The 22,096-nt window shown below is 50.5% G+C and overlaps 2 long non-coding RNA genes across 3 annotated transcripts; one reads left to right on the top strand and one right to left on the bottom strand.

Moving 5' to 3' along the window:
- Nucleotides 1-695: 695 nt before the first annotated feature.
- Nucleotides 696-8,136, bottom strand: LOC135320575 (uncharacterized). Of its 2 annotated transcripts, none has more exons than XR_010379776.1 (3): nucleotides 7,934-8,136; nucleotides 5,947-6,552; nucleotides 696-4,052 (listed from the first exon to the last, which is right to left on the bottom strand). It is a non-coding gene; the product is annotated as an uncharacterized LOC135320575 (long non-coding RNA). The 2 variants fall into 2 exon arrangements; XR_010379777.1 differs by having other exon boundaries at nucleotides 7,928-8,136.
- A 5,313-nt stretch (nucleotides 8,137-13,449) lies between these two features.
- Nucleotides 13,450-21,446, top strand: LOC135320584 (uncharacterized). The gene is made up of 7 exons (XR_010379786.1): nucleotides 13,450-13,560; nucleotides 16,846-16,932; nucleotides 17,280-17,430; nucleotides 18,488-18,611; nucleotides 20,335-20,452; nucleotides 20,723-20,937; nucleotides 21,339-21,446. It is a non-coding gene; the product is annotated as an uncharacterized LOC135320584 (long non-coding RNA).
- Nucleotides 21,447-22,096: the final 650 nt, after the last annotated feature.

Genomic DNA, 22,096 nt, shown 5'->3' on the forward strand with positions numbered 1-22,096 from the left:
TGCCCAGTTCCCCCCAGAGACTGAGGGCTTTCTGCTTGTTCCCGAAGGCCCCAGACCCGTGGGGGCACCGGGTCCAGTGGAGCATCCAGCCTGGTTCCCCGCCAGCCCTTAGGGCCTTGGTGGGGCCTGGAACATCAACTAACCTCCCCTTAGGGACCCGTTTGTCCTTTCCAGCCAACAGACCTAGGTCTTAAGCACTTTAACTCACCTGAGGGTGTTTTCCTCACTTCAGGGGCAGTGAGGACTGGGCTTCTTCACACGCCAAGAGCCCCCGGTCTGGATGCAGACAGTCTGGCTCTCCCCCCAGTCCTGCAGTTCCCGGCCACACCTGCTGCTGGTCACAGTCTGTGCTGTGTTCTCTTCCAGGACAAGAGGTGCACTCTGACCCCAACCCCGCACCCACCAGCGGTGGCAGAGGCGGAGGACAGGCAGGTGAGCAGGGGCCCGAGACCATCTCCGAAAATCAGTGCCTCAGAGGCCGCTGGTGACTAGAGGGGCCACGGGGCAGAAGGCAGCATGGGATGGGAGGAAGAGGAAGGCTTAGGACAAGGAGATGAAAGGGGGAACAGATAGCACTGTGAGGACCTCGGCCATGAAAGGGAAGAAAAAGTTAGTGACAGCTGAAGCGGTGTTGGCGTTAAAAGCTGCGGGCTTTTTCATTTAATTTTATTAATTACCATTACATATAGTGGCATATTTTTATTTGATTAAAGATTAGGTGTCATGTCATATAACAGGATACAGTATGTTATTATTAATTAAATAATACATAATAGTAGATATACTACCATAATATGTTCTGTTTATTTATTATCAGATAGTATATAATACGTATGTAGGTATTTATATACATAATATATAATTCATGCATCTATATAATATATAATACATAACAATGTAGGATTATGATTAATACATTTTATAACAAGATTACATAAAAATAATGATGTAATATTACCCATTGTATGCCTTGGTTCATGACACAATCTCACCTTAGGTGCCTTTGAGAAGTATTAATGTATTAAAATTAATATTATAAGAAACAGTTGTGAACCTATCACCCAGCATCAGAACAGGAATATTGACAGTGACATACTGTGTAATAACCTGCACTTGACCTCTTCTCACAGGAAGTAACCAGCATCCTGAATCCTGGCTTACCCTTGCCTTGTGTTACTTTCACACACACAACACTTAAGATCAGTTAAAACAAATGAACTGCAGGTACATGCAGCGAAGTGGATGAATCACACACTCTATGTTAAATTGAAACAATAAGCCCTAGAAGGTAGGCGATAGTGTGCTATGCTTTTAACTGTGTATATATATGTCAACTAAACTCACTGAATTAAGAACTACAGCTAGAGTCCAGGTGGGAGAGGGACAGATAAAAGGTGAGGTGAGCAGGTTTGCTACAGGTGAGTGAGTTCCTTTCCAGTGACATGTCATTCTCTCTGAAGCAGGAGGCAAGGCCATCTGCTGGGAGTCAGGGAAGAGACAGAGGGAAGCTTAGAGGTGTGCAGAGAGCAGAGAATGTTGACACCACTGAGTGATAAGTGGGGAAATGTGCTCACTAGAGAAACCCTGGAGGATTGCCTGGCAGTGGCAACACGGTGGGCATTGATTTGTAGTCTTAGAAACCTGTGCTGGGAGAGCCTGCTGCCTGCAGGCTCAGAACAAATAGAGCTGGGTGAACAGAGATGGAAGTCGGCCTGTTGAGGAACTGAAAAGTTCAAGGCTCAAGGGGGTTTTGTTTGTCATAAAGAGAGTGCTGACTGTGGATGCAGAGCTGGAAGGTGGGGTAGTGGAAGTAAGAGGAACGTGGACAGGCAGGAAAGCAGAGGAGTCAGTGCATGAGGCCTTAGTGAGGGTGAATGAGGGCCAAGGAGGCTGGTGGAGAAGCAGCTGGATGGCTACAGGTGGGCACTTAAAGAGAGAGGCTGGACCTGGGGTGGAGACACACCCGGGTATGAGCCCGTGGGTAGGGTGAATGGGGGGTGGCTGGCTCAGGCTGACGGTGAAGAAGACCCTAAAATGAACATACTGGGTGGTGGAGGGAGAATGAACTTTGACATCTTGATGGTAGGAGGCGAGGCAATACAGAGCTGGTGGTCCAGGTGCTCCTGACTGAGGCAGATGAGCAGGGAGGCCAGGGTGGCAGGCACTGCTAGGAATGGACCTGGGTTTTCCAGGAGCTCCCAGGAGAGTAGGAGCAATCATCTGAAGGGGGAAAGTGAGCACAAGGAGGCAAACCCAGGCTCCTTATCAAACGGGGGGTGTGAGGGGGCAAAGTGTCAACTCCAGAGATGGTGGCCCAGGAAGCAGGGACCACGGGTGAAGTGAGGGGACACTCAGAGAAGAGAGGGAGAAGAGTCTTCTGGGTGTAGGGGAAAGAGAGGCCCCAGGACAAAGGAGCACAGGGGCACAGTGATGAGGATGGACTGGCTCTATGGTGACACTGCAGGGCTGGCTGGATCTTTGTCCTGAGGGCTTAATTTGGGGGGGGCTGCTGGCCTCACGAGGACACCCCTCTCAGCAGCCTGGACAGACGCTCCTGTTCCTGAGAGCTGTGTGGCTAACACTGTTCTCGTAGGGGCTCTGCCTCCACCTTCTATCAGACTTTCCTGCCCAGCCCCCGACTGCCAGCGAGGGAACCTGGGCCTTGCAGCTGTTTCTCGTGGAGGGAGACAGGCTCCTTGGAGAAGCAAGTTGATCTTACTTTTCTCCGTAACCCAGGTCCTAGCAAAGCGCCAAGGTGGCCCATTCAGAGGCTCAGATACTTAATAAATTATCTTAAAGCAGTAGAATAGCAGAGCTGGAGGAAGTGACCACTGAGCTCACAGAATTCACTGCCCACAACCCCATTCTACAGATGAGGAAACAGAGACCAAGCGGTGAAGCAGCCATGGCCAAGGTCACGCTGCTCCTTAATGCTGGCCTGTGTCGGGCATGCCAAGTGATGAGCTGCAATGAAAGGCCTGAGAGGGGGCTCTGGGGCCAGACAGCTTGGGTTCAAGTCCCAGGTCTGCCATTTACTAGCTATGTGATTAATGACTGTCCTTCCTGTAAAGTGCCACCTCATTGTGTTGTCGTGAACACAGAGTTCCTGGAACAGCAGGACAGAGTTCTTTAAGGGTTTGCTGTTGCTTTGTTTACTATTATTATCACCAAGTGAACCCTGAAATGAAGAACAAAGACAGCAAGAATTTTTATTTTAAAGGATTTTAAAATCCGATGATGAATATTTGATTTAGTCTATTCAAGTCTGCATTTGACCCTTATTAACAACTACACAATGGATGACATTTGAGGAAATGTTGCTTCATGTCTTTAATTCTCACTAACGACACAGGCTATTCAACAGGAAGCAGCTTTTTTTCCAGGAAGAGGGACAAAATTTTAACAATATCTCGGTACCTCTCGGTCCCCAGTGAATTGGTTGTGACCTGTCAACCCAAATCTGGGGAACTGCCCGCTCCTCCTGGGCTTGCTGCACTGCCCCGCGGCCTCCAGGGGGTGCTGTACGCCCACACGAATCCAGTCTCTTGGTTCATATCTTTGCTTCAGATCCCTCAAGGACTGCCCATGCCCCAGGGCCCCATCTGCCCAGCCAGCCTCGCCTGCTGGACTCCAGGACACCATCCTGGGTCTCAACCATCCTCTCCTCCTATGCCCGCCCCACTACTCTTCATTTTGTCCTTCAAATGTGGGCTCCTGTGGCTCGCCACACAGCAGGGGTCTCCCTGTCCTCCACCTCGGGTAACTGCATCGTCCTGCACGGTGCGGTGCGTAGCAAACCCATGTGGAGTCAGGAAGAATACAGAACAACAGGTGCTCAGAGGGGCTGCCTTTCCCACTGCAGGGGCCCTGGAGAGCTTTCTCCCGGCTGGTTATTCACAGGCGCTGAAGCTGTAGAATCTCGATCTCACCAATTTAAAGGGCATCATCACTAATTACAAAAGCAATCATTTTTTCAGTAGCAAAAGGACAAAAGACTTTGTGCCCCGCACCTCCAACTTTCTTCCTCCGCCTTCAGAGGTGATTCTCACTCTCTGGGCAAGGGTAGAAAGCAACACACAGAATATTATTTTTCAATGTTTTCTTTCCCACTCTGAAGATTGCTTTCCCAGAACCGATGAAGGCAAGGATGGTTTGGCTTCCCTGCACTGAGGATTCAGAAAAGCAGGGGGGAGGGGGGTGGGGAGATAATTCAGCATTATTGAACCAAACAGAGACATTAAAAGTTTCTATTCTAAACAGAAAGGAAGCAGGATGCTATACAAACGGGAAACCATAGTTGGAAATGCAATAACGAGTTAGAAGACAATAAACATGAAGATGGAAAAAAGAAAAAGTACATCAAAATACAAAAAGGTGGTAATGGGAGACGGTAGCATGAAAAGAAAGATTTTTTTCTCTTTCTTTCTTTTTTTTTTCTCATTATTCTTAGGATGTGTTGGAGCCTACGTGATTATCAGTCTAAAGGAAATAGATATAGTAATGGGTTGATATACTTGAAAAAAAGATAACCACAAATCGAAAGCATAAAATAGAGTCGCAAAAAAAAAAAAAAAAAGAAACAAGCTCAAAATTGCTTAAAGACTTAAACATTAGACAAGACGCTATAAATCTCTCAGAAGAAAACATAGGCAAAATATTATTTGATATATATCTCAGCAATGTTTTCCTAGGGCAATACACCCAAGCAACAGAAATAAAATACAAAATAAACAAATGGGACCTAATTACACTTATCAGCTTTTTCACAGCAACAGAAACCATAAGCAAAACAAAAAGACAACTTATGGAATGGGAGAAAATTTTTGCAAAAGATGAGACTGAACATGGCTTAAATTCTAGACTATATAAATAGTTCATACAACTTAATAAGAAAAAAAAATAAACAACCCAATCCAAAAATGGGCAGAACAACTAAACAAGCAATTCTCCAATGAAGATATACAAATGGCCAATAGGAATATGAAAAAAAGTTTCAATATTGCTAATTATCAGAGAAATGCAAATCAAAACTACAATAAGTTATCATCTCACACTAGTCAGAATGGCCACCATTCAAACATCCACAAACCACAAATGCTGGAGAGGCTGTGGAGAAAAGGGAACCCTCCTACATTGTTGGTGGGAATGTAGTTTGGTGCAGCCACTGAGGAAAACAGTATGGTGAGTCCTCAAAAGACTGAAAAAAGACTTATCATTTGATCCAGCAATCCCATTCCTGGGCATATATCCAGAGGGAGCCTTAATTCCAAAAGATACCTGCACCCCAATGTTCACAGCAGCATTGCTTACAATGGCCAAGACATAGAAGCAAACTAAACACCCACAGACAGATGACTGGATAAAGATGTAGAATTTAGATATAGAAGAATATTACTCAGTCATAACAAAGAAGGAAATAATGCCATTTACATCAACATGGATGGACCTGGAGATTATCACACTAAAGTGAAATAACTCAGACAGAGAAAGACAAGTATCATATGATATCACTTGTATGTGGAATTTTTAAAAATGATACAAATGAACTTATTTACAAAACAAAAACACACTCACAGACTTAGAAAACTAACTTAGGAGTTTGGGATTAACAATTACAAACTACTATATGTAAAATAGACAACAAAGATTCACTGCAGAACACAGGGGAAAATATTCAGTATCTTGCAACCTTTAATGGAAAAGAACCTGAAAAAGAATAGACTATGTATATGTACAACTGAATCACTATGCTTTATACCTGAAACTAACAAAACAGCTGTATATCTGAAACTAACAAAACATTGTAAATCAACCACATTTCAATTAAAGAAAAAGATAAGTTCTAAATACCTTTATTCAAAGAAAATCTTCAACTCTTACCTCTTACGGAAAGTAAAATGGGAAGCTTGAGCAGGACCAAATTATACTGAATGAGAGGTTACATACCTTCTCCAGCACGTGGCCCATGCTACACACACATCGTGTTTTCCTTCAGGTAAGAATGGCCCTTACTGTCCAGGGAGCGAGTCCTCCTTAGACAAGGCCTGTGTGGCAGTGGCCTTCTTGTCACCGCTCCATCTCACCAGGAGGCCAGGATTTTCAGAGCGGAGGGAACACAGATCTCATACACTTCAGATCTATTTCCTGAGAAAAACTATGGAAAGACCAAATTCACCTGCAGTGCGGGAAACATGAGCAGGACCCCTTAGCAGACCGACAAGCCCGAAGCAAGATGGCCTGATGTTCACATCGGAACCAGAACAACAACCGTCTGGCCCCAGTTAAACGATCACCATCTCACCTGCAATGAACGGTTCGTACTCAGTGTCAGGGATGTTTCTGTTGAGACTTGAGAGATCAAAAAAGTCAGACCAGGGAATCCGGACCTGGTGGATGTCCAGGCTCTGCCAATGGTAGAGGAGGCCCCAAGGGGGTATCACCAGCACCGATTCCTCCATTTTCAGCAGGGCCTTCAGGAGGAAGGCGATGTGGATACAGACGCTTCTACGGAGGCTGAAGCCCTCTGGAGGGTTGACATCACACAGAAGGTACCTGGCAGGGAGCAAAGGAGAGCGGGTCTTCAGGGCCAAGCCTCTGCACAGGAATCCCGGCTTAGATAGAATGGGAATCCCTGCACAGCACATGGCCTAGACTCAAGACACGTTCACCAGCTTCTGGTTTGTATATTGGAGGCACTGCCCACCCGTCTCCATGTGGCCAATTACTTCGAGTCCGGGAGCACATGCAGAAGACATCTTGGAATCTGTCTAACAACGCTAAGTACCTGACTAGTACCTGAGCACACGTTCTCCAGGGTCTCTCAAGCTTCTTGGCCTACAGACCCCTGTACACTCTTAATTACTGAGGACTCCAAAAGGCTGCTGTTTATGTGGGTTAAATCTATCAATAGTTCCTGTGTTAGAACTTAAATAAGAACTTTAAAAAATGCTTATGATTTCACTTAAAAATAATAACAACCTACTACATGTTACCATTAATACTCTTAAGCAAAAAATAAGTATATTTTTCTAAACAAAAATCATTAATGAGAAGAAGAGCAGTGATTTTAATTTCTGCAAAACTCTTTTGGACTGGTGAGTTCTGAATTCTATCTGCCTCTAAATTCCCTGTTTTGTGATATCACAGACCAGGTTTTCCCTGGAAATCCCCACAGGAAACTCGGGAGTGCAAGAGTGTGCAAAAGGCAGCTGACATACCGGCGTTTCTACGAAAATAGTCTTGCATCTCAGGGGCCTCAGACACACTTTGATAACTGCTGCCCTACCCTAGGCGAGACTCTCCTACACAAGAGCCAGGCAAGGGTCCTGGCTTCTTTAATGAGTTACCGCAGCCACACTCCTCCCTTCTCTGTGTTAATGTTCCCACAACCTCCATTACCGCAGATGAGGATGTAATCCTCAACTGGGTCCTCTAATCCCAGAAGACTGCCAACTTTGAGAGGGAAGGCCCATCTACCATCCCTACACCCCGCACAGTCTATTTTGAGTCAAGCCCTATATAACTGCTAATCGGCAATGACCCTTGTCTTATTCCTGAGGTTTACCGAAGGAGCCAACATCTGGATGGAACTGAAATTTCCCTGCAGATAAACAAGGCTGATAAACCACCCCATTCCAACATCTGATTCTGGGGCTCTTCAAAACCCGGATAAGGCCCCGCTTCACAAAAGACAGGTCCTCCGCCTGCCCTTCCCGGGGGTTCTGGGAGGCCGCGGCCAAGCAGGGCTACCCGGACTCGCGGTCCCAGCCCCAGTGCCCGAGGGGGAGGAAAGCCCGAGGCTGTGCCCCAGCACTGTCCTCCCCGCCCCAACCCGCTCCCCGGCACCACAGCGCCTCCCCGGCAGCCACACCAACCCGGATCCCACCCCGGTCCATGTCCACTGGCACCGCCAACGGCGCGGCCGTACGTTTACCGTCTGTGGGACGCCGCCCCAGACAGGATGTCGGCCGCCGACTGACCAGGCCAGAACTAGTCGCCCAGGCGAGCAAGCCGCCAGCCCCAGCAGCAAGCACTGCCATGGTCCCGGGTAGCTGCACACTTCCGGAGCCCGCTGCCCGCCCCAGAAGCTCACACCGGCCCGCGCAGAGCGCGGCGCATGTAGCCATGGCAACACCGCGGGGCCCTCCTCTAGCGCTTGCGTCTGTGTCCTCCCTAGGCTAGACGTGAGAGGGCAGAAATTGCGGAGCCAATGGGAGCCAGGGCTAGGCCAGGACGGGGGCTGGGGGGAGGCTTATGGGGCAGCTGGGCGGGGCCGGGGCGGGCGGTGCCGAGCAGACGTCCTCACCTGCAGATGGCGCCGGCCGGATGCTGGGGCGGTGCTGCCACCAGTGGGCGGGGCTTCGGAGCGGCGGGGCAGCGGGGCGGGGGCACCCTCACCTGTCCGTGTGTGTGGCTCAGCCTGGGCTCCGCGGCCTCCCCTTGCACCGGACGTGGACCCAGGCTGCCGTTGGGCAAGATAGAGGACTGAGCCAAGGCACAAACGGCTGGCCAGGTAGGGCACCTGAAGTGCAGATCCGCCAGGCCCGCTGCCGGCCTTGAATTCGCGCTGCTGGGCAGTTTCCAAGGAGACGGGATCTGTCCTAAGAGGGGAGATAGGGCAGGGGTGCCAGATGCCGGGTTAGGTGCGGTCTTACAGGCGAGCCACGGTGAGAGGGTTCAGAGAAACCCCTGTGTTTGCGGGGCTAGGAATTTGGGGTATGGGTGGGGATGGTGTGTGCCATGCTCTGTGGTCTCCCCAAGAACTCTCACCCCCAAGCAAGGGACCCTGCTCCCTCCACCATTCACTGCATCCCCTGCCTTCCCCAGCACCACTGCCGCTGCCCCCGGAGTGTCCCATGACCTCTCTCCACACCGGGCACCATCCCTGTTACAGGTACTGAGGTCCTGGTGGTTCCAGCCCGAGGGTGGGGGCTGTATCTGACCAGTTAGGATGCCTGGAGCCTTGTATGAAACCTCAGAGCATAATGCAGACGTGCACAGAGGCCCCTCAAACAGGATTCCCTGCATGGCCCTCCCACCACGGACCCACAGCGCAGCTGCCACACCAGGCCAAGCCTGCTGGAAGACCGCTGGTCCGTCTCATCCTGTTCCTGATCAAGAGTGCACCAGCCACACTGCTGGGTATTTAGGGGGCCTTAGAAGAGCAGCTGGTATTTTCATGGGCAAATATTTGCTCTTTTGGGAAGATTTCAGTGCAAAGGGATGTAGGATATGCTTTTTCTGTTGCCCTGAAACTGATGACTAGGATGCAAACTTAAGTCAAAACAGGTTTTAGAGAGAGCTGCAAAATATCTAACCCAAAGATCACTGTTCCCCAGCAAAGGCAACACCACCTGGCCGGTGGGGTCCTGGTCCCTCATTCTGGAGGTTGGGGTTTGCACCCTCCAGCTGGGACAGAGCCCGAAACAGCTCTGAACACGCTCCAACAGGCTTTCCCAGCAAAAACGGCCTTTATTTTGAATCTGGGTGAAGGAACCAGCTGAGACATCTGAGTAAATCTTCCTGGGTGTAACCAGGCCTTTTATGCTGAATGAAAGAGCGGCTCTCCACATGCTAACTCCTTAGAACTGAATGTGTGTCAAAACCTTCATGCATGTAGCATGTTGGGAAAAGCGTTTCATGGTGAGGGGAACTATATAACTTACATGGGTATGGGGAAGCCCTCACTCCAACCGGCTTTTCCTGCGCACACTGCCTTTATTTCGAAATTGGCTGTTGCTGAGAAATCTTGGTAAGCGTTCCTAGGTGTAACCATGCCCAATATGCTGGACGAAAGAGCGGCTCTACACTTGTTCACATCTCAGAAATGAATGTGTGTTGAAGCCGTCATTCATGTAGCGTGTTGGGAACACAGTTTCGTGGTGAGAAGAACTATGTAAATTACATGTCTATGATGAAGCAATTGCTCGAAATGGGTATTCCAGCGCATACTGCCTTTATTTCGAAACTGGCTTCTCAGAAGACCTGTGGTCTCCACTGCAGGTCTGTCTCCAAGCCCTGGGCCAGCATGGTGACTCTGCTCCCCCTGTCTATTCTGGGAGGTCTAGGGGTCCTCCATGGCCCTTCCACCATTGTTTCTTTTGGAAACACCCCACAGATCAAATGGGCCTGAGAACAGGAGAGCTGGATGCCAGCAGCCACTGCCCAGTTTGTGGCTCCTGGGAGGGGCATCTCCTCTCTGTGGGCTCTGATCTCCCCTCCCCTCTCCCCTACCCCCACCCCTCTCCTCCTGCATTTCCCGATTGATCCCTGGATAATGGTCCATACCAGGAATGACCTGGGAGAGGTTTTATGAGTCTTTAAGGGAAAAAAAAAAAGAAATCTTTAAACAAATTACTGAAAGTAACTTCCAGCTTTCCCGGGAAAGCCCTCTTTCCAATGTTTAAGGCTAGTTGACAGGGTGTCAAATTGCCTAACCACTCACATCTGAGCAACTGCTAACTCTCTTTCCAGTTCCCCGCAGCATCCACCTCTGGCAGCTTGGCCACAAGAGGGCAAGAAAGCTCTTTCCCCATGCCAGCTCCAGCGTGGCTTTGGAGGCAGTGGAGGCTGAGAGTAAGGGCCCTGCCCTGAAGTTTGGGGGGCCTCCAGCCACAGCCAGAGGAGCAGGGGTTTTCAGAGTGCCCCAGGAGGGAAACCAGGCAAGGCTGCCTGGCCCAAGTCTTCCCTGCCCAGAGAGCCCCATGAACTGCTTTGGGCCCCACTCCCCATTTGGGCCCCCTGCAAAAAGGTACCACGGGATCCACACCTGAGAAGGCAGAAGGATGGCCCTTTGGCCTGGGGTCCCAGCAGGTGTGTCCTGTGATACCTGTGGCCACAAATCTTCCTTGTCTCTCCAGGTCAGTGAAGGGTCTGCGCTGGGCACCTTGGTGCTCAGGAACATGGGAACAACTCTAAACTCAGAAGGACAGAGAGACTCTGCCTGGAAGCAAGGATTCCAGGGAGACGCCTTGCCCAGAACTGGGGGACTGTGTGCTGAGTAGACCCCTGGAGGCAATGTGGGGCTGTGGGGTCCTCATCAGAGAAGGGAGCAGGTGTGCTTTCCGGGGGTGGAGCCCTGCTTTGTCCAGTCATGTCCTTGTGTAAGACTCATTTACAAACACCTTCCAGTCCACCTAGGGGTGGCCTCAGAGTTGGGGGTAGAGGAGGAGAGTGAAGGGTGCAGACTTAGGGCCCCCTGACCCACCCAGGGAGCCAAGGGTCAGTGGGAACATCGTGGGAGTCTAGTGCAGGGGTGGAGGACGAGAACTAAGAACATGCCAAGTCATGCAATAAAGTGACCTGTGATCACGAGACACAGGTGGCTGTACACCAAAGGAGGGAGATAGAAATTTAGACCCAAGCTCTGAGAACCTTGAGAGGGGCTGGAGGGTCCCAGGAGCCCTGAGGAACAGCTCTTCTAGGGGCACAGATATCCCAATAAACACATTTCTCATGGATGCTTTTTGGGGTGCAGAGTGAGTTACCAGGATCCTAAAATTAGTATGGAATCCCACCCCCTTGTTCATCACGATTCCTGGCAATAAATTGCTGTCATTTGTTCCTGGACATGCACAGGGGAGGTGACTGCTGTGGTGGTCACTGCAGGACTAGAATCTTCTGGTGTGGGCTCTGTGACCACAGAAACCCAGGGGGATTTCTTAACGGGAGCACCTGGAGACCATGCCTGCAAGGACCACCCTCATGGGATGGCCAATGAGCCCGTGTTACCCAGGTCACCAAGTGACGAATTTGTGAGGTTGCCTGGGGTAACCTGGGGACATGTAGGTTTCTGTGGTCAGCACGTGGGCCCAGCACTGCGGGATGGTCTGCACAAAGAGGGGCCTGCCCTCCTGATGATGGCTTCTAACACCTGCAGGGAAACTGCTCCCTGGGCTCCTGGAGGTCCATATTGAGAGCATCCTGCCAGCCATGAGGGATCACCTTCCCCTGATGCAGAGGCAGACCTCTCCCCCTTGAGGCCCAGGGGACACCTGGCTCAGGTCCCAACTGTGTGCCCTGGACACACAGAGCCCCAGATCTCTGGCACAGACTGGGGTGTGGTTGTGTCGGGGCAGGAAAGGCCCAGGGAAGGGGCTCATTCAGGGACAGAGGCCACTCTGCAGGGATACTGGACCTGGCAGCGATACACTGCTTCAGAACTTACCTGGGCTGGGTTTCCAAGCTGTGGGATGGAAGGGCCTCTCCTTCCTGCGGTGCAGTGGGGGGAACTAGATCCATCGTCAATGTCAGCCCTGAAAATGGAGGCTGCACTACATCCATTCCTGGAAAGAAAAATCAGGCCCCTCCAGTCCAGGTGACTCAGAAAGTCATTCAGCAATGTTCGGGGCCCCCAGTTTAGGCTTTGAATTAGAGCTGAGCGGCTCAGGAGGCCAGATCCCTGTTCGTGGCTCCAGGAGTAGGCTTTCTGCTGGGGGCAGGATCCTCACAAACACCTGTGTCTTTGTGGGACATTCCCCTCTGACCAGCTGGGAGGCAGGGTGCAGTTGTGGGAAATGGTGTTTCCATGAGCAGAGGGCCACCAAGTGGTGGGGTCACAGGAGACTGTGAGAATGAGTCCCGCAAAATTTCTGGAATCAAAAAACTGGCAAATGTGAAAAAGTGCATAATTTGTTTTATCGAACAGGCTGCTTGTGTACGTTTGGAGGGCCAGGTTCAAAGACTCTGCATCCATCCAGGACAATAGCATCAAGAGAAGAACAGACAGAGCAGAAGGAGATCTGGGGTTTCCCCCAGGAATGAGGTGGAACAGGGATTTCTGCAGATTTGCAAGGCGTCCCCTACCACTGAACATGGGGTTACAACCCCACGTGACCACCGTCGTGTTTGGCTTGGGCTCTGGATCTGGCCTGCTCATTTATTCTTCCAGCTGAGTTCCAGAAACTCAGAGGGTGGACTTTGAGGGGCTGCGTTTGGAACCTAGTGAGGAGCTGGATGGTCCTTTATATTGAGTCCCTTCAGCCTAATCACCGTAGCTGAATCCCAACACCCCCCAGGCACCCAGGGTGGCTGTGGAGGGAGAGAAAGCCTGGCAGGCGACCTAGGGGTCCCACTGCTCTGTCCCTCCCTTGTCTTCATTCCCTTTCACCCCAGAAGGTGTGATTGTCTCGTGTCATGGTGGCCACCGTAGTGTCCCTCCCAGCAATCTCTCTTCTCCATCAGGTGGGGTTCCCAACCCCGCTCAGCCTTCTCTCTGCATGGATGCTGAAGGACCAGGACCAAATGAATTTCTGAGCTTGAGCAGTAAGGTGGAAACAAAGAAACCAATGGAAACAAAGAAGCAAGTTATTGTGGCAAAACTGCCCACCACAGAGAATCTGCCCTGAGTGGAAGGGAGGGTGTGGGCATGCCCATTTATTTCCTGTCTCCCAGTGCTCTTAGCTTTCTTATTGCAGACCTGCATGGTTACAACAAAATGATCTGCAAAACTGAAAATATTTATTCTCTCGCTTTTACAGAAAAGGCTGGCCAGCCTCTGGTCCAGTACCAGGCAAGTGATTGGAGTCCCTTTCCAGTTTGGAAACATCTGGGCAGGCCCAGGTTTGCAAAAGTCTTTAAGAGTAGTTACGGAGTTTTGCTTCTAAAATTCTTTACGGCTGTATATACTTCTGAGATGCGGTTGTGCTGTGTAAATCTGAGCCGGGATTTTCTCAAACTGTTTCTCACTTCTTATACCAGACATTCCTAAATTCCAAGGGTAACTGTATATTAAGGAAGCCATGGAATTTAGGAAAAGGATACAGATCTCATTTCCTTTTAAGCATCAGTGTACCTCCATCATGGCAGTATTGGTTATGAGTTATTGATAGGGGAATTAGATAGTAACCAGATTAATAGAAAATAGGGGATTTTAGGTACACAGGTTCATCTTTTCAACATTTTTTGTAATATTTGCAGTTTAAGATGGCCATTCCTGAGAAACAGGTAGCCTCTTAGAATGAAATAGTATTTCCTCTGAACCATACTTAATTTTTATTTCGTAGACAGCAGGAAGGGTAATCACACATCACACATTTGGGGACGTCAAAGAGAAAATGTAACTTTCTGGGAGCGCACTCCCCCATCTCCCCCTGCTCTTTTCACTGTCCCATTCTCCCTGGAAGGCTCTTTCTTATCTTCTTCTCATGGTTCCAGTAACTCTTTCTTCCTCCTCATCCCTCAGCTGGTAAGGTTACTTTTCTACTTTGAACAAGCAAACAAGCCAACAGAAGAGAAGTTTCACAAGCAACTCCCAGCACATCCGCTCACCTAGTGTTGTCTGTGACCTCACTCTTGGTGCCCCACCTCTTATTACAGGTGACATCGAAAGCCAGTTCCTCGAAAAGTCCCCAGGGACCCATCCCTCCCATCTTCTCTGGGTTGTCACTCCCAAAACCATCCTCTCTTTCACTACCTCATCTATTTTGTTCTCCTGCTAGTTGGCTCCCATCAGTATATAAACGTCCATCTTCTTAAAAGAAACAAACAGCACTCCTTGACCCTAATTCACCCCCACCAATTGCCACCCTGTGTCTTTGCAGCAAATCTTTAAGGAGTTGTTTAAACTCACTGTTTGCATCTTCTCTTGAGCCATCCCCTTTTACACCCACTCTGGCTTTTCCCCTGATCCCTCGCTCTATGGAAACTGCCCTGTCAAGGCCATCAGTGACCACACGTTGCTAAATATAGCGGTCAATTTTCAGTCCTCATCATGCGTAGACCCTCGGCAGCATTTGACCCAGCTCTTCCATCCCTCCTCCCCCGTGTTCCTGCTTCACTTAAACTCCAGCCCATCGCTCTGTCTGCTTTCTGCTTTTGGTCTACTGGCTGGTCCTTTGCCAATGTCTCCTCTTTTCCCAAACATACACTGTGGGTGTGCCCCAGGGTTGGTTCCTGGGCCTCTCATCTCTCTCTCTGCTATTCCTTTGGTGGAAGCAACCCAGCCTTGGAAATTGGCATGCCATCAATTTCTCGATTTCTCCAAAACTCCCTGATTTGCCCTTTCCATCTGGACCTTTATCCCTGAGACTCACATTCTTTTTCTTTCATTAATCTTGCTTTCACATTCATACATATGTTCTACTATGTAATTACTTTTCCAAATTTTGTATCAGTAAATATATATATCATGTAAAATGCTCAAATCTGTATTATTTCCACTAAGATGCTTATTCTACCTTAGAACCTTTCTGCATTTCTGTATTTATGTGAAAAAAGCGAACAGCATTTCTACAAGCCTCATAGTTAAACAGTGTGTTTGTTTGGGGCTATTATGTAACATGAAATAATGATACATTAACATAGTCCTTTTTCGTTTATTTTTATATAACACCAAGATGAGGTTTTTGCACTGAAGACTGGTTTTATTGAAATTTTACCTACGTTATGGACAGTCAGTTTATGTGAAAGCCCTCATTTCTCCCCTTTCTGATATATTTTCCATTTGGCTATATATAACATGTACCTTGGCATGAAACAAACTTCCCAAATCATTCACATAATACAATTAATACATTTAAATTATATTTTTTAAATGTTAAAAAGAAAAAGAAAACAGACTCCTCTACCTATTAGGCATTTCTGTGGCAATATGTAATACACCCCTTAACCATGACATTGAAGAACTGAGCTGATACCAGCCCCTTTCCACCTGCTCAGCCCCACCTTGTCCCATCCCTTGTGGATGGAGAGGTCATCCTTCCGATTGTCCAGGTCCAGATGTTGGAACAATGTTCTTTCTGTCTTTCTCTTACACACACAGACAGCAAATCCAGCTTGTTAGAAAATTCTGGGTATTCTGTCTTCATTAACCACCTGCTCCCTGCTCCCCGCCCTCCTAAGAGCCACCTTCAGCCCTTCCTGGACACCAATAGCCTCCTGTTTCCATCTTTGCTTTCCTACAATCTCTCATCCACACAGAGTCAGAGGGAGCCTGCAAAAGCATACATTGATGGGGTGGGTTTAGTTCAGTGGTAGGGCGCATGCTTAGCATGCAAGAGATCCTGGGTTCAAAAATGATTATAAATCAATAAAAAATGTTAAAAAAAAAAGAGATCCTGGGTTCAATCCTCAGCACCTTCATTAAAATAAATAAATTACCTCCCACAAGAAAACACAAACACAAAAGCTTAAGTTGGACTATATCACCCCTCCCCTCAAAACTCACTAAACGGGTCATCATTTCATTAGGAGCCAAAGTCGTCCCAAAGTCTTCCAGGACCCGGCCTGCTCTGCCTCTCCGCCCACACTCTCCCCATCACTCTGGGGGCCTCTGGCTCCGGCTCTTCCTTCTTCCTCCGGATCTATTCTGCTTCAAGTTCATTACTCCTTGAGATCTGCCAGGATTGCCTTATTCCCTCCTGCCTGCCTCCCACCCCACCACCATCACCTGAGTTTGCTCATATCACTCTTATTTTTCCCCAAGCTCTTGCTACCCCCATCATGTTGCCTGTTTTCTCTGCTAAAACTCTGAGCCCCCAGTGATGGGGAGTCGTGTCTATTTTGTTGACTAATAAAGCCCAAGAGCCTTGGGAATGGGTATAGTTACTAGATTCCCATAAGTAGTAGGAGCTTATACAGATTTGCTGAATGAATGCAGAGGTCCTGGTCCAATTCGATGGAGCACTTCTGTGTCCTGCTCAAAGTTTAACTCTCCTTTCCTCCTGAGAGAGGGTCACCACTTCCTTGGTGATCAAAGGCAAGATCTTTTTGCTTTATGCTGTTAACCTTAGGTGGGGAGACTGGGGGATCTTCATATATATTTTTAAATTTGGTTCACTCTGCAGTTTGTCTTTGGTCTCTTTATAATTTTGAGAAACTCTTTATGAGTGATCATTCTTCCATCAGATTGAACAGGGTCCAGGGGGAAGGACCAAGCCTGTCCCATCGGCCATCCTATGTGTCATGTCCTGGGACCCAGTGGATGCTCAGCACGTAAGTGAACAGACTGGAGTGAGTGAAGAGATGGGAGCATCTCCTTATTGTGGTGGCTGCTCTCTGTCAGATGCCTTGAGATTTGAGGAAGGGTTTACAAGTGCGGAGAGGGGAGATCAGGTCCTCTGTGCTCTTCCTGAGTGCCCTGGCTTTACCCATTCCCCCAGCCCACTCTGGGCAGCCAAGTTGAGGAGCTGGGCCACCGGAGGTTGTGCTGATCAATAATCCACCTTCACCCCAAGTCCGGGGGGTTGGTACCCCTGGTTGTAGTCTCTGGAGTCAGGTCCTTGGAGGAATTCCTCACTGAACTATGTTTTGGACCTTTTATTTTTCTCTATAACCTCCAGCTGAAGAAGATTGTCTTAGACACATGGAAGCTGAGGACGCCTACTGTCCCCTCGGAACCCAGGTGGGGCTGGGAGTCTGCTGTTTGTATAGCCGGTGGGCTCGTGTTGCTTTGGGCATCCCTGTGTCTGAATTCCTGCAGTACACTCGGTGGTAAGGAAGGGGTGCCTGGCAGGGAGGGAAGTGAGTCGGGAGACTGCACAGCTGGGGAGATGTTAACCTGGGGTGTGCAGGAGCCTGCTGATACATGGCATCTCGGTTCAGGGAACTCTTCACGCTCAGAGGGGTTCCCACTCCCGCAGGGGCCATTTGATCAGGATGCTGGGCTGTCAGGGGACCGCAGGGGTCCCAGTGAGGATTACAGTGCCTTCAGGCAATGGGAAATGAGGGGTCCAGCGGCACTTGAATTAAATGTGCACCCAAACCCAGCCCCCACCTCTTTCAGCCTTTATCCTTATCTGCAAAACTGGAATTTTATTAACCATCCCGCGGGGTCGTGGATGGGCTAGGACAGACTAGACAGTCAGGAGCTGGAATTCCTCTGTCCCCTGATTGTTTTCCTTCTTTCTGACTATTTGCTCTCACAAGCTCAGTCTCTCTGTCTCTCTCTCTTTCACTTCTAACTTTCTCTCATGCTCTGGTTTCATTTGACTTCCAACCACCGCCCCTCACCCTCGCCAATCCCCAGATGAGTGAACTTGATTTCTGTGTGTCAGTTCCAAATTCCCAGGAAAGATGCTCTGTCTCCCTCTGGATCTGTTGTCCAACACATCAGTTGTGGCCAGATGAGGGAGTCCCTCTGGGACCAGTGGAGGGTCTCCGCCCAGCCCCCCAGCCACCAATTTGGGAGCACATATCTCTCCAAGGAGGAGGTACTGGCTGTGACCTTGTGTCAGTCAGTATGAATTTATGTCTCCTCTTGCCCCTCCTTCATCCTCCTAAACAAAGATGAAAATTAAACACTCCCGGGATTTGTGTCATGGAACACGCAGGGTGGGGGCTAAGGGGGCTGGAATCTCTGCTGCATTTAAGGGGCTACAGTGAATCCCCAATGAGAGCCTGCAAAGGGAACACCACCGCCCCCACCTGGCACTTAGGGTGCTGAGTCTGCGTGATGTTGAGCTAGGCTTCTGACCACAGCTCAGGGGTCTGGTCTGACCAGTTAGCCTTTGAAACCAACCAGCTTTGGATTCCTCAATCCCTCCCTGAGGTTTTACCTGAACCACCAGCTTCTGCATCTCTGAAGACAGATGATGAGGACCCTTCACGTAAACCGTTCGCACAGCCCTGTGCAGGCCTTTGTGCTGCACGGTCTGCCCGGCGAGATAACTGAGGTTGGTATTTTACTGATGTTAGAAATAGTCTGGTTTCCCTACGTACTGTTTCACTGAACAAGCAACAGAAGCCACCTCTCGCTGATAAAAGCAAAAAGGGACTTAATGAGAAGATGCTGGGAGGGTGTACGGATTGGTCAGGACCGGAGCCAACCCAGGAGCTGTAGGAGGTGTTAGGGAGCCCCAGGCACCAGGCCGGGCTGGGTGCTACCGGGCCCCCTGCCACCCAAGAACGGACCCCTCTCCACCCGACCCTCAACCTCACTCACTGCAGGTTCACATCCCGGCAGTGCCAGGTCACACTGAAGCCACCAGCACACACCTCAATGGGGGAGTTGGCCCCTTCTCAGCTGAGGGAGTGCCCGGTGTGGGGAGAGGCCCAGTTAGAGGAAGGCAGTTCCCCTACTGTTCCGAGTTAAGGTGCAAGTCAGTGCCCATCACTCAGGAGAGCCAGGCTGGACGGACCTCATTGCGGTGACTAGGCCGTCTGAGTTCACTTAATACTTTCTATGTTTGAAGGCCCTGGAGGGAGAAAAAGTGAAGGTTCTAGTACTTATTTTGTGTTTCCCATGTACCAGGTGCGGTAAGCAAGCCACTTCAGACAAGACCCAGAGCAACCACGTTAATAGGCCACGGAGCAAGTAGTGCAGTCAGGCCTCTGTGGTCCCGAAACCCGTGTCCCCATTGGCTCAGTAGTTACCAGTGGAAACTGGGGGGATTTATGGGACTGTGTGCTCCTGTAGGGGCTGGGATGTGTGTGTTTAAATCCACATCTTCAGAAACTCGGCTAGAACCACAGCCACTTATTGCACGGAGGCAGAGGAGGGGAGGATTCCAGCCTTTGTTCCAGGTCGTGTGGAGCTCAGAAATTTCTCCTTCTGTCCTGAAAACAACACCAGAGCTGAGGGAGCTGCAATCCCACTGTACTTCTTAGATCCCAGAAAAATGAGGGGAAAATCTGCTCCCAACACAGAGAGGCAGCCAGGCAGGCTTGGCGAGTCACAGCTCCCAGGGCAGAAACCGCTTTTGTAACAACCCCCAGGGCAGGCAGATTTAAAAGGTCCCTGAGGCCAGTGGAAGTCTCAGCGTGGGGAAGTCCGAGTGGGACAACTCCAGGGGGCCAGTCAGAGGGGCCCCCTGCTCTTTTTCATGCATTTTACCTCCAGGACCATGTCCTGTTCTCAGAATGAAGGCCTCAGAGGATAACTCCTCATGCTTCCTGCCTGGAAAGGAGAAAATAACTCTATTGAAATATACCCAAAACATTCTGTTTCATTTGGGGAAGTTGTTTTTTGTTTGTTTGTTTTTTTAATGAGAAATTATTTTACCAGAGCCTAACCAACCTGGGAGAAGGGAAATCCCTTCTGTCTCACCCAAATTGGGGTGGGGGGAAAGAGACACACTTGTGGAGGTCACAGCTCAGGGCACAGGCTCAATGAGAACTAATCACAGGACTACAGATGCCCTGCTCTGTCCTGCTCCCCCAACACCTTACCTCCATGTCAGTAGGGCCCCTGTGTAATAACAGGAATAAAACTAAAAGAAGTAAATGTCTCAGGAGTGTCAAGGGAAAACCCAAAGACAACGGGGAGATGAAAACAAGGACACACAGGCTGTTTTAGCCTCTCACACCAACAGCTGTAGCAAACTACACACAGCCCATCCCAGTAGATAAACAGAAAACCTCACAGAAGAAATTATTTATTTTGGTTCTCTTACCCAGTGCATTCCATGGTGCATCCTCGCCTAGAATTGAGTGGAAGCAAGTCCATCTCAGAAGGGACATAACTGAAGGGGGATGGCTTCCCAGACTCTGATGGGCAGAGAGAGCAGCAGCCTGGGTGAGAGCATGGTGAGGGGTGGGGTAGGGGGTGGGCTGCCTTCTTCCCCAAATAAGGAAACTTCCTGAGGCCAGCACAGGAGGGAGGGCCTTGGGGTGGAAGCAGTCAGACTTCTTCCTGAGAACTGATGGGATGCCTCAAAGGGACCATTCAGTTACCAAAACTGGGCCGTGAGGGTGGGAGCCAGTCGGTCTGACTCAGAGCCCAGGACTGAGGTGGGCGTACAGCAGGCCGGTCTTACTTGGCTGGATCCATTTCACTTCTCCGAAGCCCTGTGTAAAACATGAAGCGTGGACGGCCTGGTGAGCACAGCTCTGCCCTCAAGACCTGTTCCAACTCCTCTCTTCCCGGAAAACAGCATCTCTGAGCCCGCCCTTGGTGACCTCAGAGAGATCACCCTAGTGGCCCAGACTAGTGACCGGGAACATGTACCTTCCTGCAGCCAACCCCAGACGTCCACTGATGCATCATATACTGGCAAAGATGTGAGTTCCTGTGCATTGGTCTAACAGCAGAGACTCTGCCACAGGCCCAAGAGGTGGTGTGTGGGACATGCAGGGGTGCAGGAGTGTAGGCAGTACAAAAGTGTACCTGGTGACAGGGGTGCAGGGGCTGTGGAGGGCGCAGGCAGTTCAGGGGATGCGGGGGTGCAGTGGTGCAGAAGTGCAGGCAGTGAAGAAGTGCAGATAGTGGCAGGGGTGCAGAGGTGCAGGGAGTGTAGGGATGCAGGGAGGTGCTCAGGCACGTGGCCAGGATTAGAAGGCAAGTGCACATCCTCGAAGTCAGCCTGACCCCGGGAGGCTAGTGCAATTGTTTGGGGCGGCGGAGGCGGCGGCGTGTGGGAGGCTGCGCTGGGAAGCAGGTCGATTTCTTCTCTTCCTTGCAGCCTGGCCTAGGGGGGCCTTGGCCCCTGGAGATTCGCCAGATGTTGGACTCCAGGTAAGCTTGCTCCTGGGAGGTGGGGCGGTTAGGTCAGGCGGCAGCGGCAGCGACAGGGGGGCGGAGCGCGGCTGCCACTGGCGAACTGGTGGAATAGCTGCCTTCTCCCGGCTGCCGGGCCTGGGAGCAGCCTCTGCTGCCCCTGGTCACCGTACACGCCTGTCCCACTCAGCTTGCTGAGTGGGGACGGTGCCATTAATGTGCGGGGCCCACGGGGTTAGGGAGGCTGCCGCGCGGAAGCCGGTCAGTTCGCTCAGCTCTCCCCCGCGGAGGAGCCAGGGGCGGCTTCTGCTGCCCTAGTGGCGGGACGCCGGTCTCCAGGTGAGCTTGCTCCTGGGAGGCGGCGGCGGCGGCTGCAGGGGGAGGGGGTCCGTTCCAGGGAGTTGCTCCATTTCTTCTCTCCCGCGCGGCCTGGCCTGAGGGCGACCTCTGCCGCCGGAGATTTGCCTGCGGTCCGACTCCAGGTGAGGTTGCACCTGGGAGATGGGTGCGGTGCAGTCAGGGGGCTAGTAAGGTGGTGGCTGCGGGGATAGGGAGGCTGCCCCGGGGGAGCTTGTGTATTAGCTCCCATGTCTGTGCCGCGTGGCCTGCAGGCGGCATCTGCTGCGCCAGGTCCCCGGACACCCCTGTCCCACTTTGCCTGCTGGGGGCGGGAGGCAGGGTAGTCAGGGTGCACGGGTGGCGGGGGTCGGGGGCCTGCAGTGG

This window comes from Camelus dromedarius, unplaced genomic scaffold, assembly GCF_036321535.1.
Source record: "Camelus dromedarius isolate mCamDro1 unplaced genomic scaffold, mCamDro1.pat HAP1_SCAFFOLD_197, whole genome shotgun sequence".
NCBI classification, from domain to species: Eukaryota; Metazoa; Chordata; class Mammalia; order Artiodactyla; family Camelidae; genus Camelus; species Camelus dromedarius.